At 37.7% G+C, this 10,467-nt stretch overlaps 1 long non-coding RNA gene across 1 annotated transcript; it reads left to right on the forward strand.

Annotated features, from left to right (window-relative positions):
• Positions 1-742: 742 nt before the first annotated feature.
• LOC126601980 (uncharacterized) lies at positions 743-10,143 on the forward strand. Its single transcript, XR_007615914.1, has 3 exons — positions 743-1,157; positions 1,840-1,896; positions 9,928-10,143. It is a non-coding gene; the product is annotated as an uncharacterized LOC126601980 (long non-coding RNA).
• Positions 10,144-10,467: the final 324 nt, after the last annotated feature.

Below are 10,467 nucleotides of genomic sequence, written 5' to 3' on the forward strand. Positions count from 1 at the left end.
CACTGCGTCGAGGCCGACTGGTTATCTATCCAAGTCTCAGTCAAGAAGGATTTTCAAATACTTATTGGCAGAGGTCATCTAATCAGCCTTCTCAGCGAAGTGAGGTGTTACTAGGGCTCGGTACATTGAACGTCGAGTTGTTTTATGATTGGATACTCACAAGTAGGCTTTAGAGTTCGGCATTCTGATGGCCGAACGACGTTTACCATCAAGACATATATCTATTTTGAATATCTATGCCCCTATACTCTGGTGTCGATTCAGCGTGCTTATACTCTTACGAATATAATCATTGTGACCGAATCCAGCGCCGACGATTTGTGAACTTTGCAGAACTAGTAGCCTTGTCTTCAGGCTCTAGAACCCGAAGGCTGAGATGTGTTCCTTCCTCGACCGCAGTCGCAAGATCAAGAAGTCAGTCGCACGCTCAACGCAACATTAACATATTTTACTCCTCGACCGAGCTTGGCCGACGAGTTGGCACGCCCGCACATAACCGAAGGACGTAGTTAGCTCATTAGTTACTCGGCCTGCGCACCATGTAGGCTTGGTAGTTTTTAGGGTCAACACCAACACAAAAATACTATTTATTAACAGTAAACGGACTAAAGTACCCTCCAATTCCTTTGTTATCAGCCATTTTTACCACTTCTGCACTAGAAAAAAATGATTTTGCCCTCCCTGCCCATGTATTATCATCTCTACAACTTCTGCTTTGACAAAGCACTGTTCACCTATTGTGCACGTGTCGGCCATCTTGGAGAAGGAAGGGGGACGAAAATGCTCTTTGATCTCTAGTCACTTCCAAAAAGCACGATCACTAGAAATCTCTCTCCCAGAAACCTTTCGTTCTCCATTTTCCGTTATCATCCAACTTCGATTTAGCTACCCTTCGTCAACTCCATCTACTTTAACTTTCCTACATATCTTTCTCTCTGAAGCTCCAAATTCTTGGCCAAATAGAACATCGAACTCCCTGGTGGTCACCAGCTCTAGTTCGAGGTCGAGAAGCACTCAGTCAACGATATCCTTGATGCCAAGATTTCGTAAGGTCTCAATATCGAAGAAGATTTCGTACGCTCTTTGTCAACGATGACGACCTGGCGCGGATCATGTCTCGATTTGAAGAAAATTCTTCAAGCGGCTTTGAATTCACGGTAAGTCCTCTCGCCCTCTCTAGAATTTTGTTTGCAATTCTCTATTTCTCTATTTCTTCCGTTCAATCTCTATGGTCTAGAATGCCAAAGTAACTAATTCTACTGCATACACGTTAGCGTTTAACCAACCAAAAATATCATAATAAAATAATTTAGTTTGCCAATTAGGAGATATACCTATTATCTCCCTTCAAAATCACATTTCGATAAGTTTGATTTGATGATTAGTTAGTTATAGTTTACGCACTTTTAACTGCAGAGGATATCTATAACACAATACACTAATGATATTGATCTTTCTTTTCCAAATGAAACATAAAAATCGTGATTGGTGTGAATATCGGTGAAAGTGATCGGAGTTTGTCACCGTGGGAAACCCAGTGGCGCTGGTTTTCAATTCTCGTGATTTCTAGGGTTTTGCGGTGCGTAATTTAGGGATGTGGTTTGGGTTTGTGGGTAAGCAATTTTTAACTTGAATTTATTTCTTTTTTTTTTCTCAAATTTGTTTGACGGCATGATTTTTTGGTCCTTTACTGAATAGTTGTTTAAGAAATGTTAGATTTTTTAATTGCTTTGATTTCTTTTGAATTTGTTTTTTATTTTATTTTCGAGCCTTGAATTTTGTAAGGAATGTTTCATTTTTAGAGAGGTAGTTTGACCCCATTGACGAATTTTTTCACAGTAGCTTCAAATCGACTTCTTTCCTCTCAGTCGGTCATCTGCTCTGTTTCTTCTATAGGTATATCTATGTATACAGTTATGTACATACATATAATCAATTTCTGCTTTAATTTTACATTTATAGAATGAAAATTTGATTTTTTTATATTTGGGTTTCTGAAGTTCTAAGGATGAGTTCGTCGCGGCCAAAGTTGATACTTTTGATTCCAAAGTTGACTCCTTTATATCTCACAAAGTAGTGTTGCAATTCTTGACACACTCCGACCCGGAATGTCCACTAGGACTCCGAATCGAGTTGTGATGGCCGACACCTGGAAGGTGACAAAGCCATAAAGTATAATGATGTGGAAAATGTGAATAAATTTAAACCTAAAATGTCTAATTACCAGAATGCGAGGTGAGCGGGTGTGAACATATTTCACACGCGACGTTATAGCATAAGTAAAGTACAGTAGTGTGGGCAAGAATCATACTCTCAAAAGTAGCCACCTATACAAAGAATTGCCATGAATCCCCGTCGATACGAACCTTCAGCAGTTCAAACCTGAAGGGGCGCAAAACCGAAAGTGTGAGTGGGCAAAAACAAAGCTTTTTAAAATCATTTCTCTTTCCAAAATAATAATAACCCCTCACCGTAAAACCCGTATAATTTCCCAAAAAATAACAATACGTACGTATATAGAAATCATGCTCAAGTGAAAACCAAGTAAATGCCATGTCGAGTATCTCAGTAATAAATATGTAAGCCAGGTGAAATAACTCAATGTAAAATGATATGTCAGCCAGAGTCACCTAATGTGACCTGTACGGTTGAATCTATAGCTCATTAATAAACTCTTGCACACGAGTCGGAACCATTATATATGGTATGTACGACAGGCTAGGTGTAAATAATTACGCTCAAGTGCTACGATCACGTGAAGGCTGTGCGAAGTATCGCAAGTCACCTATGAGTCGGAACCACCTAATGTGGTCTGTACGATAGGCTGGCACCTACCTTGGATCCAAGGTAAGCGTACGGTGCGAGAGGTGAATGATCACAGGAAGGTTAGGCCCTGACCTTGGGCGAAACACTAACACCGGGATGCAGGATATTAATCACTAATGCAACTCATCATAACCATACACACCACCATCATTACCATTAATATATACTCACATGAAACTTACCTAAGCGTCCGCAGCATCGAGCAATGATAAGCATAACTATACTAATGTATATACTAACATGTAATGTAATTGACATGGCATTTAAATCGCAAATTCATTTAAAATAGTTTCTGGGAATCGTAACACGTTTATACGTATATATAGAAAACAAAAGCCCACTCACCTGGAGTCCTCGTTACAACTCATATCTCTTTAACACTAATATCGAGGTGTCACGAACGATCGGCGCCTAGGACAATTATCAAACCACATCTCAGAATCCTTATCAATCGAACATATAACTTACATAAAACACATCATCAGAGACGTTCTAGAATGATTTGAGACCCATTGACTAAAAGTCAATCGTCGGTGAAAGATCGATGGTAGGGTCCACAACCCTACGTAACTTGATCCGGAAGATCCGCATCTTGGACTTCTGATCCGTAACTTCCAAAGATCCACATTATGCTTCTAGAATATCATACTAAAATTTCATTACGATCCAACAGCTGGATCTCCGCCAATTGGAATTTCAAGTGGTGGTTAACGTTTTATTTTGTGAACTTATAAATCGAATTCAGGAAGATCCGCACGAGGGATTCCCGATCCGTAAGTTCCTAATACCCTTAAATATTACCCACTATCAAGCATTAAAGTTTGGTGACGATACAATGGTCGAATCGTCAAACAATCAAATTACGTCATACAGATATCAAATATGAGCTTAGGGTATCTAATTTAGCCTAAGAATAGTATGAAAGACCCTTTGGCCACGCACCGCCGTGGGTGGCGGTCGGCCGCCTCGACTTGCCGGAAAATTCAACTATTTCTAAAAATTCTCAAACTTCACAGAAATGAAGATCTCAGTGAGTAGAGCAACTTTCATACCTGTGACTAAGACCAATTTGGCTGGGAAAAGCCTCAATTTCACTCGAATCCGCCAGAACCATAAGTTTTAGGTGTTCTTGATTCTTCATCTATGGTGTTCCGATGCCTTCAAGGTTGTTTAGGCTTTGTTCCTGGGTCTAAAGGGAGTAGATTAGGGGTGGTGATGGGTGGTGAAACTCGCTGGAACGGTGGAATGCCTTGGAACACTTCCGGCCACTCCTCACGGTTTTACAAGGTTTTGGGCTTAAAAATCCCCAAATTTGGGTGGAAATGGTAGATGGGAGGTTGTGAGAGAGGTTGCAATGATAGATAGGTGTATTTCATCGAAAAAAAGGTGGAAATTGGTTGGAATTACCCCAGCCAAATAGGTTGGGTGTGTGCGGGTGCACCGGTCCAAAAAGAGGGAGATTTGGGTTCCCTCATTTCGGCTTCTTTCTCTCTTCTCTAATTGGTCATTCCCTTTCTCTCCCTTCTCCTCATTCCTCCACTCCTCTCCCTTTTTTCTTCTTATCTTTCCATCACAGCCGCCCATTCTTCATTCCTTTAATCTAAGCTACACATGTGGCTCAATCTAATGGAGCTCCAAAAATCTGGGACTATTTAGAGATTAATTAATTTACTAAAATACCCCCAACTTTAAACGTTTGTATCTTATTTGTTATAACTCCAAATTGCATTCCGTTTGCGCCCACGCGTTTGTAGCAACGAATACTATGAAGATACGCCAAGAAAATTATTTTTACATGACACAACAAGATAGTTAATAAAAATTAACATATTTTCCTCGAAGGGCATTTTCGTAAATTCATATTTTAAAAATTTTAAATCCTTAAAATTTGAGAACTGGTCGATACAACCTTACCCCCTTAAGAAAATTTTGTCCCCGAAAAATTTAAAATAATTTGTTAAATGTAAAATACTCAAAAATAAGAAGAAATTATGTATATGAATACCTACACCCAGAAGAGATAGAGTTAGAGCGGTTGCATAAAAGAGAATGCCACTCCGTTGCGATCGGATTGCAATTATTCCTCTTTCATGCCTCCAAAATCATACTTTTCTTCTCCCTCAGTACAATACTTCAATATAAAATTCTTTACGAAAACATCAAGCCCAAAATAGATATGTAAAAACATAACGTCAAATTACATATATATATAATAACGTAAAGTTAAAGTAATTGTACTTAAATCAAAGACCGAACATCGAAAGATTTCACCTATGTTCTCGTAAACGGATCTGATTGCCCACTTGCTTAATGAACCCAACAATAAGTTATTGATATTTCAGTTTGCAGCCTGCAATACCAATAACTCACAATCGTCTCGACAAGCAAGGAAAGAGTTCTCGAGGGTGCAATATTATCATCTTACCCCTCATTGGGAAATACACACACCTACATGAACTAAACTTCGATCGTGCTCATGCACTACCTTCCCAAGCAACATCGTCAATATCATAAAATTTTCATGTCATAAACTCAATCATTCAAATACCTGCTCATAACTCATTTCTGAAGATCACATATTGCGCATAAATATTTATACCATTTCTCAAACAATGCTATGCTCATTACCAGGAATGTAACCGTAGTTACACATAACTCTAATAAAAATGAGTGTCTACCAACATGTACTAGGCATATAATCTCTATATGTTGGCCCCAATGGTACCACAACTAAACCAAAATTGTAACCATAGTTATAAGCAACTAAAATAAAGATGGTGTTATATTGCAATCAAAGTAATGATGGGACGGACAAAATGCAACACGTCCACCAAGGTCTACTTAACTCGTTTCAGTCTAATCGTTAATCTAGGAGTGGAACTATGATACTAAACAAAATCTAATACTCATAACCTTCATAAAGACTTCCAAGGCTTGGAAGTGAAATGCGTAGCATGGTGATATATATATACGCCAAGATGATAATCTTGTCAGGTTTCTGTTTACCTGAACTAGCACAGAAGTTTAGAAGCAGCTCTCTCATAATGTCATCTTCCTCCGAAAGCAAATAGAGAATAAATTGTGGTTGTCCAAGAAGTTTGGACTTTATTTCCTCAATTATCCTTTCTACTCTAACTAAAAGTGGGACACACCTAGACCGAGAATTCTTTTCAAACACCTCAAGTGGAGCCTCAGTTTTAATTCCTTTTGTATCTCCACACTTGGTTAGATCACGAACAGGGTTTTAGATCACAAGGTGTAGTGAAATTAATAACGACTTACTTTTCTATCTTAGTTGGATTCACGAGTGTCTTGTTGTTGAAATTCTAGTGCTCATTTTAAGGAAAGAAGTTGTCACCATTACCGACTTTAAGCTTTGAGGTTGGAAGAACATTGCCTTCCACTTGAGCAAGCTACCACCAATTGACACACCACCTAGACGTAGCATTGGCTCAACATTATGACTATTGATTTTCACATTCTCTACATGTACAAAATAGCTCATATAGGGAGCTTAAAGTGATGATTCCCCATCTCTAATCGAATACAAGAAATGATTATAATCATTCGAACAATTTTTGATAATCCATAAATAACGTCAAATCAATGCTGGTGAACTTCAGCTGAAATGGAATAGGAATGGCTGGAAATGCTTAAGGGTAATTATCTCTTTTGCGGTGATGAAGAATAACTAAGTTTGCACAAACGGGAAGATGTACAATAATGTAAGAATAGGCGTTTTCTAGATTCTTCCATGATAGGAGCATATTTATGCGACTTAATTGGCTTGTTCTTGTGCGTTTACGTTGTGTTTCTTTAGTTATTTTAGTGTTTAAAGCCATTTTCATTTGTTTGTAGGTCTTAATAACAACCTTGGCAAGAAAAGTGCATTTTGGTGCATGTTGAATCAATATTGGGCTCAAATGGATTGCATGCATGAGGATGGACGTTTTGGGCATATGTGTGTGCAAGTGTGTGTGTGTAATTGCAAGGATAAACAATGACAACTCATACACATGCAAAGAAGCCCACATGCAAAGTGAAAGACTCTAAGTACAAAGTATGCAAGAAGATGCATTTTGGAGGCCTTTGGAGCATGTTTCGGGCTTGGAATGGATAGCAAATGCATGGGCCAAAGTGGATGGACGAATTTGAGAACTAAAGAGGCCAAGAATGTGAAGAATTAGTGTCCAAAAGATAAAGAATTCAGCCCAAAAATTTGTCACTCCAAGTTGCACACTCCTTGCCATGCAAAACACATAGAATTCCCTTTGGATTCCCATGCCATGCTTGATCACTCTTGTCCCCTACATAATTTCTGATTTCATGCTTTAATTCATTTAATTATTTCACTCAATTGCTTGATACCTCTTGTTCCCTTCACCCATTAGATTTTAGACAACCTTTACATCCATTACATGCACCAATTGATGCTCCATCATTCACATTTGGAATCCAATGGCATGTGTCACACATGTTGTTGCACCTTTGACCCATTTGTTGACACATTTCACCTCCCTTTCCATCTCTATGCAATGTACACAATCATTCATGCTCCCTAGCTGCAACACCACTCCATTTTACCCTTCACACTTTGCATCATCACTTCATTTTCACCCTTGGACCATTGCACACCACACACACCAACTTGCCATGCATTTCATCCCTAGCCTAACCTGATTTTCTAAGGTTTTTGGGGCCTATAAATACATGTTTACACCCCTTGGCCAAAGAATAATCCCCCATATTCATCATTTTATCACAGAAATTCGTCCATACACACCCTAGGAAGCAAAACACCCCAAAAACACCATTCTAGTGCCTAGAAAACATAACAGCCACTCCACCTTCTTCCACCCTCTTTGCCTAGTTCTCCACCACCTTCCAACCATCAAACACTCTTCCACACTCACCCTAAACCCCTCCATATCATTCCCCATCCATTCTACACCATAAATCCACCCAAAAATCTGTCCACAAGCTTCATGCCGCAACAAGGAGGAAGGGAGATCCATTGATGCACTTGCTTTCCAAGTTGGAGCATTTTAGGTGTTTTCTTTCCTTTGATTTTAATGTCTAATTTTATGTATCTTTGTATTGCAAGAATGAGGAACTAAACCCCCTTAGTTGGGGGGTGATTCGAAACCATGTACATGCTTGCAATATGATTTGATTACATTCAGTTGTTATTTCATAAGTTGCGGATTCAATTCGTTCATCTACTTGATTGATAACTTATTTGTGTATGTTGATTGAGAGTGCACGCTTAGTTTTCATGCATGAATATGATGCTAGATTATGAGGGAGTTTCACCTAATAGTTACAATCTTATAATCACAAGTAGTGAAGGTCGGTTGAAAACGATCGCGTTGAATGAATTCTTGGCACTAGTTTCATGCTCATCATAGTAACGAATGCCTCGTCAACACTTATAGTTCTCATTGTGCTTCATGATTCTTGATTGTATCTTTATTGTGCTCATCACGTAAGGAACCTTTGAGGAATGCTTTGAATTGTTGTATGCGCTTTTCCATCCAATTCATTAACTTAAGGAGAACTTGAAGGTTAATTTAAGCGTATCTAATTAACTTGGGGTGTTGAGTTTCATAATTTATTGAAAGAACAACTGAAAATCATTTTGTTTGCAAGTGTGTCATGTGTGGAGAAGAACCTCCTAACTAGCCTTTTATCCATCCTTTTCATCCAAAAACGTTTTACAATCTGTTTTGTTTTAAAGTTTCTGTTTTGTTTTCAATTTTCGTCCAAAACAAATCCCCCTTTATTTTGAAGTTTTAGATTAGTTAGAAAGTGTTTTGATTTGTGTTTCTAAGTGTTTTGATTCAAGTTTTCATCCAACTTCGTCCAAGTTCTTGTTAGGTTCTCAAAACTGCCCAGAAAGTGGTTTTTAGGCAGTTTTGAGTCATTAGGTTGCTGTTTTGAGTTTTATGTTTGTTTAAGTATTTTAAAGTATAGTTTTGCATTCTTTGAGTCTAGTTTAGTGTTTTAAATTTTGTTTTTATGTTTTTAAGTCAGTTTTCAAGTGTTTAGCAATCCCTCCTAATCCCCGGCCTAGAACGATCCCTACTTACATACTTTACTACATTTGATAAAAAGAGGGTTTAATTTTGTGTGTTAACTTATTTTACGCATCATTCCACCGTCCCAGTCACTAATCTAATTCTTCTCAAATGAATATGTACTTGAGAAATCTAAAATTAATAAAGATTTTGGACACGTTCTCCACAGAGAAATGTTATTAGATTTTCAAGCAAGGATGGTAAATGTTAACTCTAAGTCATAGATAAGATGGCTTAATCCAAATAGTTCTACACATTGGGAATATAAGTGATACTCCATCATGTTGCCTCTACACAACTGAAACATCAAAAAATACGTCATCATGAATCTCCAAAAGATCAACGTCATCGAAGAGTTTAAAGTGATAGTGAAATGAAACAACAGTTCAGTCGTCATAAACTTTATTCATTTCCAACCTTCCAACTAAACTAACTTTCCTTAGCCAAAAGTGAGGAAGGATATTATAGGCAAAAAAAAAAAATTCACTAACAAATTGTCGATAAAATCGGTAGGACCAAGGATATCTTGAATTTACAACACTTTATGAGAATGTCAACTTTCTTCCGTTACAACCTTTTTGGGAAAAGAAAATATTCTCGTCCTTTGAGATCATGTCTCCCAAGAAGAGTATCAATTTAATCAAAGTTTACAATTGGGGAATCTAATAACTAGCTGACTAACAGAGCTTAAAGGATTTGGTCTCACTATCAAGGTAGATAAGAAGATCACCAATAAGACCACTATGAATTCGTCAGACCAGGGAGGCAAAATCGGATTACAAAGGTTGGTTGACTAGTCCATCAGTTCAAAGTAAGGTTTAAACCGATCAAGTTGCTAAAATCTAGATACAAACCTAGGGTTCAGTCTTTCGCCATCGCGAATAGGTTAGAAATTCCCTAGATAAAGTGCTTGATTGGGTAATGATAAGCTCATATTTATATATATTTTACATAAAATTTTCTTCTCTTTTCTTAATTAGTTCCTTATATTTTTGAGTTATTTACTTTGTTTTGTGTTTTGTAGGATTTGTCAAGCAAAGAAAAGAAAAATAGCACAAGTGGGATTTTAAGTGAAAAATTCGTCAAAACTGCCTGTGCAGATCATCTGACTTTGGAAGCATGTTGTAAACAGCTCAGAATGAATTAGAGAATGAACCTTATATACTTGGAAATCTGCGGATGTCTATTTTCTAGAACATTTCACGGATTGTTAATATCATTTGTCTACCAAAAGTTATGGCTGTTTTAACACTGAAAGGTTACCGAAAGGCTGAGCAGTTTGTAACTGCAATGGAAGTAATAAACCCAATAAATCTAGCAGCCAAAACTGATGCAGCCAAGAACAAGTCAGCTGACAATTATTCAAATATAAAAGGGAATGGAATTAAAGATGAGGATTAAGAGGGAGTAATTGGCATAAGTGCTACCCAAAGAGTGACAATTGTTTTACCATTTCTTCTCACTTATTATCATTATTAAATTGCTATTAGTGGGTGAGTTAAGGAGAAGAAAATGATGCAGCAAGAATTGGTTTAAAAGCAGCGTTGGGGAAAGAAGGAAAGAA

This window comes from Malus sylvestris, chromosome 15 (assembly GCF_916048215.2).
Source record: "Malus sylvestris chromosome 15, drMalSylv7.2, whole genome shotgun sequence".
NCBI lineage: Eukaryota > Viridiplantae > Streptophyta > Magnoliopsida > Rosales > Rosaceae > Malus > Malus sylvestris.